The sequence below is a fragment of the Balaenoptera borealis genome (genome assembly GCF_965194805.1).
Source record: "Balaenoptera borealis genome assembly, chromosome: 15".
In the NCBI taxonomy this organism is placed as follows: domain Eukaryota; kingdom Metazoa; phylum Chordata; class Mammalia; order Artiodactyla; family Balaenopteridae; genus Balaenoptera; species Balaenoptera borealis.
In genome coordinates, this window is record NC_138871.1 from 75,561,966 (window position 1) to 75,575,982 (window position 14,017).

Consider the following 14,017-nt stretch of genomic DNA (forward strand, 5'->3'; position numbering starts at 1 on the left):
GCCTCTGTTGTTGCGGAGCACAGGCTCCAGACACACAGGCTCAGTAGTTGTGGCTCACGGGCCGGGCCCAGTTGCTCCGCAGCATGTGGGATCTTCCCAGACCAGAGCTCGAACCCGTGTCCCCTGCATTGGCAGGCAGATTCTCAACCACTGCACCACCAGGGAAGCCCTGAAATTTTTTTCTTTTACTTAATCTGCATTTACCCCTGCTTTATAATGAAACTGAAATAGGTATATAATATTCCGATCATGATGATTTGGTCAGATGATTTATCTGATTAAAAGAGAAATACTTGTCAAGAGAATTACAAACGTAATTGTGGAGGAAACCACTAGACAGGAGGTGAGCCCCACAGTGGGATCAGGATCACATGCTTGTCCTGCAGACACGTACTCAGTGCCCAGTACTATGAGATGGTGAAGGTACAAGAGTGAGACCATCTGGACACTTCGATGGTGGAGCTTGTGAGCTGGTGAGGGATACAGATATATCAGGAATTACCCAATCAAGGTAAAACTGCAACTACGATGAGCATTATGAAGAGAAGCTATTTGGAAATAAGGAGATACAACCAGGTTAGAAAAGTCACGAACACTTCCTGTAGAAAAATGACACAGAAGCTGGGACCTGAAAGATAAGCAGGAATTAATTTAGAATGAGAGAAGAAGAAAGAATGGGGACTGCATGTCAAAGGCTCCTTGTCAGGAGGGAGTAGGGGCATCTGAGAAAAGAAAGTGCCTGAAGTGGAAGGAACATTTTGTAGGGCAGTGTGTGCGAGAATCACAAGGAACAGTGAAGTACCACGGATCAAGTCATCACCCTTAGGATTGGTGGACTGAGGGGAGGAAGTGGCCACTGGAACTCAGAAAGAGAGCGCCATGCAGAGAAAAGTCTCCGATGAGAGCCGAGGCATTACAACAAATGCTGAAGAAAGCCCGTGATGACTGTGAAGGGTGAGGAGGTAACCGGGGAAATGCAAACTCTCACTTCACTCTCCTTTCTTCCCCCAGATCTCTGACCTATGCTTCTCATTGGCTCAACTCAACCAAAGCCAGAAGGAATAAGGGCTCTCTGATGAAGTTCATACACATCAGTCTCCTAGGGCACAAAGCAGAGAAGGATGGAGCATCTATCTATAGAGGAAAACAAAAGAAGAGCCAGCTCATGGACACTCTAAAATCATAAAACAAATCTAATAAACAGACATTTATTCAATACACACTGTTTATGGACTGGCACCAGGAATCTTAGTGAACAAGGAAGGAAGTATCAGCCTGTATTGGAACTATAGGAGCTCAGAATCAAATAGGTGGAAGACTACATGGGCGCTGGAAACATTAAATAAAAATGTAAGTCACAGGACAAGAGAGCAACATAGGGTGTCACTTGGCAGTACTTGAGCAATTACCAGGGATGTATACAGTTAAAATGCACTGCTGGCCATCAGAAGTGAGGGACTCCACAGCCTGAAATGACCACACAAGACTTCCTAAAAGAAGGGCCATGGGCTTCCCTGGTGGCGCAGTGGTTGAGAGTCTGCCTGCCAATGCAGGGGACACGGGTTCGAGCCCTGGTCTGGGAAGATCCCACATGCCGCGGAGCAACTGGGCCCGTGAGCCACAACTACTGAGCCTGCGCGTCTGGAGCCTATGCTCCGCAACAAGAGAGGCCGCGATAGTGAGAGGCCCACGCACCGCGATGAAGAGTGGCCCCCACTTGCCGCAACGGGAGAAAGCCCTCGCGCAGAAACGAAGACCCAACACAGCCATAAATAAATAAATAAATAAATAAATAAATAAGATTAAAAAAAAAATCCATGGACTCCCATATGCCTATGTAATAATCCACAAGCTCATTCTATAAAAAAAAATTTAAAAAAAAAAAAAAAAAAAGAAGGGCCATGATTTGAGCCTTGCTGGGTGAAAAGCTTCTGATAGATAAAAAGCAAAGGGACAGGTACAGCATTATAGACTAGGGGATGAGTGACTGCAGAATGGCAGAATAGAAGAAAAGCATGTTTGAGAAATTTGACTATCTGGTTATTACAAAGACCATATAAGCAAGCAGAGAGCAACTGTTCCAGAAACATTATTTTAGTCACTGATTTTTTTTTTTTTTTCAAATTGAGCATCTAGTGTGTATGTGGTAGGCACGGGTCTTGACATTGAGGATGTAGCCGGGAACATGATGAACAAGGACCCTGCATATGTAGAGATTCTATTCTGGTGAGGCAAATGGAATATAAATAAATACACATATCAGGTAGACATCAGATACCCTCAAGCCTTACAGAGAGAATTAGCATCAGCTTATGAACTACAGAATGACTAAATCATCACTGTAGGGGATGGTCAAGGAAAACCTCAGTGAGGAGTTCTTTGAGCTCAGCTGAGACCTAAATAACTCAAGTTATTCTTGCTCTGTATCATGATCAAGTAAAAGAGCATTTCAGGCAGAGAGAAAAATGCTGTCCAAGGTGTAAAGCACACACTTGAATAATCTATTTGAGGAAACAAAGAGCAGAATGGCTATGACACTGTGGTTGTAATGAAGGTTACACCAGGTCTGAGACTGGCATGTATCCACTAGTGAGAGACAATTGTTACATTTTCAGGAATTTTGTGAGCCAGTTGATATGACTTGGTAGATTGTAATTGGTCGCAGTAAGAGTAGTTACAACCAGAGAAACTGGCAAACACTATAAGTCAAGGGTTCCTCCAGTTCCCAGCCCCCACCCCCATTCGGAGAGCCTGTTCTTAAACATTTGCCAACACACAGCAGCATGGATATGCGAGGAAGCTGAAGAAGTAACCAGGGACCTATCATCAAAGGCTTTATGAGCCAGGAGTTTCAACTTAATTCTAAGTGTGATGGGAAGCCATTAGAGGGTCTTAAGTAGGACGTGGACATAATCTGATATGCATTTTTAAAAGACAGTCTGGCTCTGTTGCAGAAAATTCCAAGTGGGTAAAAAAGAGGAAATAGGAAAATCAGTTGGGTGACTACTGCATTAGTCTGGGGGAGAAGTGACAACCGTTTTGACTGGGGTGTAGTAGTGAAAATTTAAAAAAAAAATTAAAAATTTGAGACCTGGTATGGAGGTAGAATATATAGTTTTTAACTCATGGACTTGATCTAGGAATTGAGGAAAAGAGAGGAATCAAAGATAATTTTTGAGTTTTTGCTTAAGAAAAGAGGTATATGGTGGTGCCATAAACTGAAAGGTAGAGAATTTATGTAACACGAGCAGTAGAGTGGGAAATTAAGACAATTATACTCACCCTGTTAAGTTTGAGATTTCTATATCATTCATCTGTAAGTGTCAAATAGAGAGTAGGATATTCATACTTGGATTGTTGGGGAGAGATAAGAACTGGAGATATAGTCTGAGAGTCACTGGCATGTAGAAAGTATTTAAAACCAGAGTATGGGTTAGATCACCAAGGGAGGAGATGCAAAGAGAGAGAAAAGCAGGAGGTAAAAACAGGGGTAGCGCAGTAGGGGAGAAGCCAGCCCAGAAGACCGAGGAGCGACACACCAGCTTGGAAGAAAACCAGGAGCGTCTGTGCCAGGATCCGAAGAGAAAACAAACTCCACGAAATCGGAGCTTATTTTGCCGACTGCTATTGGAGATCAAGTAAGATAAAAAGAGAGATGTCTCTTGGACTGGTGACAAAGGGATCGCTAATGCTTCTTACAGTAGCAGTGTCAGTGAAGTACGGAGGACCGTACAAAGGTTCCTTGGAATAAATTCATGAAAGGATGTTCAGTGACGAAGCAGAAATGATTTTAAAGGGGGAGATGACAATAGCTGGAGGAGGATGTGAGGTCAACAGAGGTTTCTTCCTCATTTTACTTTTTAGGTAGGAATAATTAGAATATGTTTATATAATAACAGGACTGTTAGTATAGAAAGGGATATCTCAGTGAATGGGCAGAGGAGAGAAATACAGGAGCCAAGTCCTTGAAACAGCAAGCAAGAATAGGAACTACAGCACAAGAGGAGGGGTTTTCAATTCAAGAGACATTTATTAACTGCTCTTGATATGCCATGTTTCATTGTACAGATCTCTGATATCACACCTGGAATATTTTCCAACATTTATTTCCTGTATTAGATTCAAGCTGCTTAAGGACTGAGTCCCTATTTTGTTCTTGTTTCGAGTCCCAGCCCAGTTTCGGGCACCCAGTAAGACTTAATACATATTTTGTTCAATATGTAATACATACTTTGTTCAATATGTGTTGAATGACATTAAAAAGTTTTAACCTAAACTATCACCATTAGCAGTTATTTGAATATTTGATTTAATCATAGACAGCACTGAGGAGACAGCTATAACTAGCAAAAAATAGACAACTTCAATTACAGAGTTTTTTTCTTACTTTAAATTTGACTTGGATTGACGGAGAAAAAGGTTGAGGCCAGATGAATGTGGGAGTTGGGGAAGAGATAGCTTCTTCTATACGTCACCGAAGACAAAGCTCTTTCACACAGAATGCAGTTTATTTTAATTCTTGATAAAAACATGTACAGTTGTACATGTAACCCCAATGTTTCTACACGTAGTGCAGAGGGTCAGCTTTTCAGTGTATTGTCTTAGTGAATCTTCTCTATAATCTTAATCCCCTGGACCTCCCTGCAAGCATATTCCGACTCTCCCACTGCGTGTGCCTCTGAAGCCAGGGAGACCATTGCCAATGGTTTTTCCTAATCCCAGCCCCACCCCATCACCAATATAACATGTTCTGTCCTACAGTAATATTTTATTATCCAAATTCTTCTCATCTTTCAACATCCAATTCAAGTCTCAACAACTCTAAGACTTCTTCTCCAAGGGGAAGACATCTATCTGTTCGCTTGAATTCTGTAGTATTTAGTGAATCAATTATTTAGCAATTGTTAAATACCTGATTGATTTGATTTTGCAAGAGCGCTAGTGCCTGTGTGTGAGAGAGAGATTCCTGTCTGTCGAGGAGAATTGGACCTGTCGGCAGATGACAGGTGTCCATCAGACAAGAACTGGGCTCTAGCATCTCTTCTGCTCCTCTGCCCTCAGCAAGCCAGAGAGCAAGGTCGAGGACTGAGTGTGCTTGGGAAATTCAGCTGTAAGTGTGGACGGAACATTTATAATAGTCCACATCACATAGGTACTACAACAACCACATTCCGCTGGGCGTAGGTTACTGACTCTGTTCATTTTCATTTCAAAACAGTATATAAAAATGTACAAACTTCCAGTTATAAAATAAATAAGTCATAAGGATGTACTGTACAGCATGGTGACTATGGTTAATGACACTGTACTGCATATCTGTAAGTTGCCAAGACAGTAGACCTTAGAAGTTCTCATCACGAAAACAACATATATTGTAGCATATTTTCTATTTCTGAAAGCTTTAAAAATTATATGTCTTAGAAAAGTTTCAAAGTTATTCAACCAGTGTGATCGTGACATCACACCTAGAAAATGAGCCAAGCTCACCTGAAAAGAGGAGGCAGAACAATGGGGTTAAGCTCACAAAATGGCTGCAGAAGACCTGGAACTTTCTTAAATCTGCCCATCAGCTATGTGACCTTGGGAGAGTCACCTCCTTTCTCCAGGCCCTGAGCTTTTAAAATGGAAGGGGTTTTTTTTGTTTTGTTTTGTTTGTTTTTGTTTTTTACTGAAAAAACTTTATTATAATAAAAATTAACTGTAAATATTGGAAAGAATAAGAACTATTATTATTATTAATACAATGGAAGGTTTTGAATAAATGATCCCTAAGGTTCTTCCAGCTGTGTCAGCCCACGACTCTAGGCCTGTGAACAAGATCTGAGCTGTATCGCCATCCTTTGATCAATGTTGCAGACCACACTCTTTCCTGACCTGCTGTGCTTCCTGGAACATAATTGAAATAATGTGGGTGTCATATCTCTTTTGATTCCTCAAACATGAACGGGAGTCACCTACTCTCCTCATTTAAACTTTCAACAAATAGCTCTGTTTGTTTCAGCCGGGGGCAGTAGGAATAATTACAATAAAATGTCTTAATATTAAAGAGGAACAGATAATATTCAAGCCACTAAATTAGAAAATATCCATGTGCCCATATGGCGCCCAGAAATCATTCTCCCATTAGCAACTGGCTTTCAGTTAGTAAAAATGGAAATCAATTTAGCAAATGCCACGGCTGTGCTGGAAGCAGAGCTGCCCTAATATCCCCTCCAGTGTTGTCCTCCTTGTGGGGTTCCGTGCAGGCTAGCAGCTAGCGGCACCCCAAATCGCACGCTGAGATGCGCTTTGTTGTTAGCTGGGGCAGATGCCCTCTGGCAATCCTCCCTGGCGCCCACCTCGGCAGCAGAATTGGCTGCCTCTTCCTATTTGTCTCCATGCTCCTATCGGTGTAATGTGGGTATTTGTTTTACTAAAGGGTTTGCTTCACTCACTTGATATTAGACTTAGGGATCAGACATGAAATAATTATTCAGCCTAGAGCAGCTTTTTTCTGGTGCTGCCATTTCTAAACGAGCAGCCAGTTCCTCCAGGGATCTGTGTTACAGGAGAAAAACCACTCACAGCCTGACTGGTGTTTTGCAGAGATGGAGAGAGACCTACTAAACCCTTTATCTGCTGTTACCTTGAAAATAAAAGGATATTCCAGCTTTTCCCTGAATCGTGGAATCCCCAGCATCAAGCACATGGCTCTGCCACTGGTATCCATGAAACTCAGTTTGCATCTTGCACCTCTATTGGTGGTGACCTGAGACCCCACAACTCACAGACTCTGTCTTAGTCCTATCTATGCATTAAATAAGTCAGGACCTGCACTTCAGGAAGGCCCAGTCCACTACCTTTGGAAGACTTCAATGTCAGTGTCAGGTGTGCAATTTCAGGCTCCTATTCTCTAATTGCTGCTTCTAAGAATGGATCAGAAGGATGAGAATTCAAAATTCTTCCACACAGAATTAAATTCATTCTGTTTTGTTGTTCCTGTTGTTGTTGAGAATGCCACATAGCCTATTTTCTACCTATTTCTGGAAAGTTTCTGTGTGCTTGCCAGTCCCGAGCCTCAGGATTGTGCTTTAGTTCATCCTGTCCAAATGACTCATACAGACTATTTAGTATCTGAAGATGTGGATAACCACAGATAAGCACTTTCAATCATTCCTCAAATATTTAATGAGTAATCATGTGCTGAGTTCTGTGGATAAATGGTATTTGCCTCCCAGATATTACAGTCCAGGAAGAAAGACAGAAGATTGAACTGACACAATTACTGTAAAATATACCAGGTATTGCAAAAAGCTTGGTAGAGAGTAAAATAAAAGCATATGGCAGGTCTCTCATTCCAACTGAGTAAGTCATCGCCAGGATGACTTTTTGTGACATATTCCAAGCCATGCCTTATCCTCATGTTGATGCCTTCTTTCTTGGTGTTTCTATTAAGTCAATATCATTATTGATATCATTGTGTGTGTGTGTGTGTATACACACACACATATATATACGCCTACACCTACACACACACACACACACACACACACACACACACACACACACACACACTATAAGATGGTCCCTGTTCAAAGAACTTAACTGGTAAATGAGGCAAAAGACAATATCTCTACTTCTAAGGAACTTATAATCTATGTATGAAAACATTATACAGAACACAAATGTGGTATGAAGTCTAAGTAAACAGAGTCAAAGGAGTAAAATGAATTCTAAAACCTAGCTTTCCTAAAACTATACATCAGATAAGTCAGGGAAGGCTTCACCAAGAAGGGCCATAACCCCAATCTGCCTTCATCATATAAGTATCTCCTGTGCACCTTCCATGTTTCAGGCCTCAAGGATGTAAAGGACAAGACACATGGGGCCTGAATTCTAGGACAAAATTAAAGCCCCAAGGAGACACAGAGAGGCATAATTGTTTATAGTGCTGCCTCCATAGTCAGACTTTCCAGATTCAAATCTTTGCTTTCCACTTACTAGCAATGTGACTTTGAGCAAGTTTCTCATCTGTAAAATGGAGACAATTAATAGTATTTACCTCATAGGGTTTTTTTATTTAAATGAGATAATATGATTAAAACTCTTAGTATAGTTATTGACTTACATTGAGTGTCAATAAATGTTACTAATTTTTTATTAAATGATACTATTATTAAATACTACTTTTTATTAAAATTAATTTAATTTAATTTAATAGGACCCCTCTCATCATCTTCTTCCAGGGCAGGACAACTATAGTCACCTGCAAGATGACAGAATCTAGCAGAACGGATAAATTCTTCTAGCTGGTGAATATTGCTACTAAGAGATATTGAGCCTTGTAACTGAATCCCTATAATGACCAAGGAAGTAAATGTATCTTAGAAAAAGATTTGATTGACTTAAATGCTTAATTTTCTCTCCTATGTCAATGTGCAGCACACAGCTTGAATTAAGACTGTCCTGAGCCTAAAGACACGGAAATAAGGCAGGTGGGTAGTATGTTTATGACCTAGCCATTTACCCTAATGCTTTCAGTCATCCTGACTCATCGCCAAGGCTGAGGTCTCTATTCCTTATTCCTACAAATGCATCATTTACTACTGCATTGTTCACACTCAGTAATTGAGGAGTTCCTAAGCTTTTGTCAAATTTTTGCCATAAAGTATATCCTGTTATATTAAGCGGCAGGGGTCACTGGTTCTTTCTGAGGATCTTCAAACAGGGTTACATCAAATATGGAGATGGCAGAATTCACCTTGGCAAGGTTCTTCAACTAAAAGATTCATGTACAGGTAGACTCAATTCAACTCAACTGTATGGAGGTAGAGAAGCTGAAGCAGAGGCCAGATTAAAGCTACTGAAGTGGGGAACATGGTAGCAGCTCCAGAGATTAAAGCAGGAGCTAGAAGTTTATTGGGGTCTGCATTTAGTCCAGGCTCCACTAGGTGGGGAGGCGGAGAAAAGTCCTTAGGGGAATGTTTCCATGAGGGCACTTTCCTCCTCCCTTTTCCCAAAGGAAACTCCTTGGAAACCAATGGCTGAAAAGTTTACTTTCTATGAGAAGTGTAAATCAGCGTCATATTTCTGTTTCCGGCAATAAGTGGAAACGAGATAAACTTGATGGGCTCAAACAGGTAAAGTCTGTCCACAAAATGCCTCTGGGACTTGTTGGAAAATCAGTGCCCACAAGATCTGTCTCGTTAGTGGGAAAGCATGGTGGTCACCTTTCCACATCAGCGCCCGGGCCTGACCTGTAGCAGCCTCTCTCTCAGTGGATTAGCTGCAGCATCTGAGACAGGACAACTTCAGCAAGGAGGCTGCTGTCCCCAGGGTTGAGCACCATCTGTGTGCACATCAGAGAGCCTGTAAACGTCCAATCCAGGAATAAAATCTCTAGTTGTCCAGGCTCACGCCCTGATTGTTTTTGTGTTCTCTGGCAATACAGGCAGGTCACACCACCACTAGCTGCATTTTGACTTTCTAAAGAGAAAAAGAAAATGCTACCCATAATGGGGCCAGAAACAGGCACAGGGACAGTACGGTGTGGTTAAAAGCAAAGAGTCTGGAGTCAGTCTCTCTGGGTTCAAATTCCAGTCTCAGCATTTACTAACTGTGTGACCTCAAGAAGTTATTTAATCTCTCTCAGACTCAGTTTCATCTGCCAAACGGACGTAATAATAGCAGCAATTCCATAGGGTTACTGTGGGGAATAAATATTAATATATGAAAAGCACTCAGAATACTATCTGACACTTAACGAAGGCTATCATTATTGTCAAGAATTGCTCATATTTTTCCCCAAGTTGGATCCTGGGAGAATGAGAACTAGGTCCCCTTACGCAGGTCTCTGGATAATAATGCCCCCAACATGACTTCCTTGTGGAAAGGAAAAATAGCTTTGTAGGAGACAGCTCCTTTCTCAATGTTTGCTTGCTCATTCCAGGGTCCTGGATCCATATCTCAGGGATACGCATGGAAATCAAGGAGATAAGCTACGTGTATCACCGATAAAAACCCCATGTCCTTGGGACACCCCCCTACACACACACACACCTCCCCTGGAGCACTGCTGATGGAAGCTAAAGGAGAGTCAGTTCATTTGCTCATCAGCCATGTAGGAACCATCCTTCAGGCCTCCCATGGCCACAGCAGTACCTGTAGCACTTTTTGACAAGTCTGTGCCTAGGACCCGATCCGTGTGAAACTCAGCCTGGGGTCTCCCAAGAGGAAAGGATGTATTCCTCCCATCAAAGCCATGAGTTTTCTGAGGAAAAATGTCCCATCTATAAAAACAATTGGTAAGCAACCTGAGGTCCTGCTCGGTTGACCTCCTCTCAGGAGTGCATAGAAGCAAAAGCATAGAGTTTCCTGCAAGAGGTAAAGATTCCTGCCTCCAGACATGGAGAAAAGCTGAGGCCACTGAGACCTCTGGTCTATGATGGGAACCTATGGCTTCCCAGCAAGTACCCAGGAGTCACCAGCACCTTCCCTTACTATGCAGAGATCCATCATTTCCTTCTGCTGCATCTGCTTCCTCTTCCCAAACCTCACTTTTAATAATGGCTCAAATACCTCCAAACCAATTAACTAGGATACCTGAAGGGGACTGTGGCACTGGCTCACCTTAAAAACCAACAGTGTGGGACTTCCCTGGTGGCGCAGTGGTTGAGAATCCGCCTGTCAATGCAGGGGACATGGATTCGAGTCCTGGTCCGGGAAGGTCTCACATGCCGCGGAGCAATTCAGTCCATGTGCCACAACTACTGAGCCTGCGCTCTAGAGCCCGCAAGCCACAACTACTGAGCCCGTGTGCCGCAACTACTGAAGCCCACGCGCCTAGAGCCCATGCTCCACAACGAGAGAAGCCACCACAATGAGAAGCCCGTGCACGGCAACAAAGAGTAGGCCCCTCTCGCCACAACTAGAGAAAGCCCGTGCGCAACGACGAAGACCCAATGCAGCCAATAAATAAATAAATTAATTAATTAATTTAAAAAATTAAAAAAAAAAACCAATGGTGTGATGTTCTGAACATTTTTAATGTATCCTATGCAGTAGAAAATTCAGTGGTTTGGAAGTCAGAAGACTAGAGTTAGGCGTAGCTGCTTCTACCACTAACTTGCTGTGTGACTTCTGGCACCTTCCTTCAAATCTGGAATAAATGAGTCATCTCTTGAGTGAGATGAAGATAAATAACGCAGCTGCTTCCTGGCACCATGGCTCTCTGATCAAGTGAGGTTGTAATGACCTCCACTAAAGCAGAAAGCAATGAGACATATTAGCAGAGAATCTGCAGTTTCCAAAACTGGGTCTAAGGTATTTCACAGTCAGAGTCATTGGTGGACAAGTTAACTCTATGACAAATCTGTGATATTTGACAATTGAAGACAATTACTGGTAAAATAAACTATACAGTTACCAAAAGAAAAGAAAAAGGAGAGCAGCAATATATCCATGTACTTTAAAAGTATTCACTTTTGTTATGAGAAATGTATCAAAATTATTTTTCCCTTGGCCTCTGTCATAAGGTAATAATTCAATTATGGAAATAAATCTTAAGGAAGTTTTTATGACAAGCTGACCACTGGAAATATGAACTTCTGAAAATTTTAACTTTATGGTCATTTCTGAATCTTCCCTAATAAAAAATTGCTTCCACCTTTTCCTAGAAATTGTCACATATCTTGAGGCTTCTTTCATTGACTAGCACATACTGGTGGATTGTGATGTTACATTTACTAAAATTTTCCATTGGCAGGCAAGTGTCAAACAAGAAACAGAATATCAAGCTGGATAAACAAAGTGGTCTCAGCTTTATTAACACAGTACATTTGACTTTGAATTACCAAGTGTCTGTAGAAAAGGGAAGCCCACAAGTGAAAACTTCAAGTGCATCCAAGGAAGAATCATGTATCACCAGTTCCTTTCTTGAATCATCACTCAATGGATTTTGTACATTACCATCAACTACATACCATGTATTATTTTAAAACAGGTCATTTGAATCTTTACAGTTATGTACCATCAGCATCTAAATTTAGATCTGGGCAATCTAGAGCCGCGTGACTGTGTGACAATGGGTGATTATGAAACAGATTCATATTTTAAATTTAATTCTTTGTGCTCAACACTTCATTGGGAAGAGGAAATCTTAGTTTTCAAGGCAAGGAATATATACTTGCTGAATGATGGATGGAATGCTGCCATCTCTTGGTAATCTAACACAGAGGAAAACAGTTTCCAGAAAAGTGATTTGGCATTTTTATTGGCTAAGGGAATGCATTGAAGAAGCATAATTCTACTCTTCTGGTGTCAGAACAATCTATAATTGCTGTTATTATTTTTAGCATTTAATGCTTATGGTACATATTGAAGCTATTCCCTGACAATTATACCACATTTAAAAAGAATCCATCACATGGTTTCACTGGCTTAGCTTTCACGAAGGAAGGTCTAAATTAGGTTGGCCCAGCATCTCCCCTCAAACCTCTGCTTTTTTGGATCTGTGCTGTGCAATCCTCGCTCAGTAAAGGTCACAAGCCATGCATGATGCCTATGAGTTCTGTGCATCACCTAAACATTCTCTCTTTCAACATATGTATTAGATAGAGCACCAAGAAAATGGCTGGTCCCTCAGATTGGCTTTTGGTAGAATGAAAAAGCCAGGATTCAGAGAACAGTGGCTCTACCATATACTGGTCCTACAACTTTGGCCAAGCCAGTCACATCCCCTCAGTTTTCTCATCTGCGAAGTGGAGACAGCAATCTCTATTCTACCTACATCATCATATTACTATAAGGCTCAAAGAATTGCCAGTATGAAAATGTTTTGCAAGGAGAAAAGCATTGTACTTAGGTCAAGGATGATCAGAGAGAAAATGACAATTGTTCTTGCTCTTCAGAGGGTATTTATCAATAAATCTAAATAACTTGTATTTGCTTTGTTCATAGTTGGCTACTATTCTTCTCAGAGTTGAGCATCTGATGACACCAATAAAGCAATATAAACAAGGCAGTAGACTTACTGAGGTGGCATTATCATTCATAAGTTGTCAAGTCAGGCAAAGTTATCAAAGTGTTATATCAATTCATGGCCCAACAGTATAATTTTAGCCACCCAAAGGCATAGCATATTCAGGAGACAAATCATCCTGCCTAACCATCATTTTATTATATCTATAATATACCTTCCACAGCAGGTGTCATTCTATTAGAAAGTTACTTGTTCACATTTTTTCTTTTCCCAAAGACTGGGATCCTTATTGGTTTGCTAATATGTGCCTCAGAAGCGCTAAATACTGTACCTGGGGCTGTATTTGTTCCATAGATATGTATTTGATTGTTAAGTTGAAGTGAATTAAGTAGTTTTAACCATTCACCATATTCTGGGTGCCAAAGAATGAAGAGAAATGAGTTAAAATAAATTCTAAGTGCAGAAAATAATGTACCCATTTTTGGAAGAAGTGTAAGTTTTGAAAAAAAACTAAATTTAGAATGCCATAAAGCATTATTTTGTTAATGTTTTTTCTAAAGTCTAAAAATATTTTTGATGAGAAATAGAAAAATCATGTTTATTAGGGAGCAACAGTTGAGTTGAGGGGAAAGAAAAGATTCTGTGCTTCATATAAGCCAATACAATGAGAAGCTGTTGCTAGCACAGCCCTTGGAGTCTTGGATTGCACCAGTAAAAGTATAATGTTCAAAACAACAAGTTTAACAGGTTCACTCTAATCTGTATATGTATACATCTAAGGTATTATATTAAGCTATGAGCTATTCATTTGGAAGATTACGGCAAAACTTCCAGAGAATGGCAACTAACATAAAGAAGATTCTGGGAAAAAATGACAAGTAGAAACAAAGAAGAAAGTGAGTAGGAATACAGGAGAGAACACAGAACTTTCAAGAGATATGTCAACTATATTCAGATATTAGAAAACTTTCCAGTGAAAGATATTAAGAGTTTATGTGTAAGTCCAGAAAGTAAGAATTAATGTCATTAGAAAGAAATTACAAGGAAATATCATCTCAA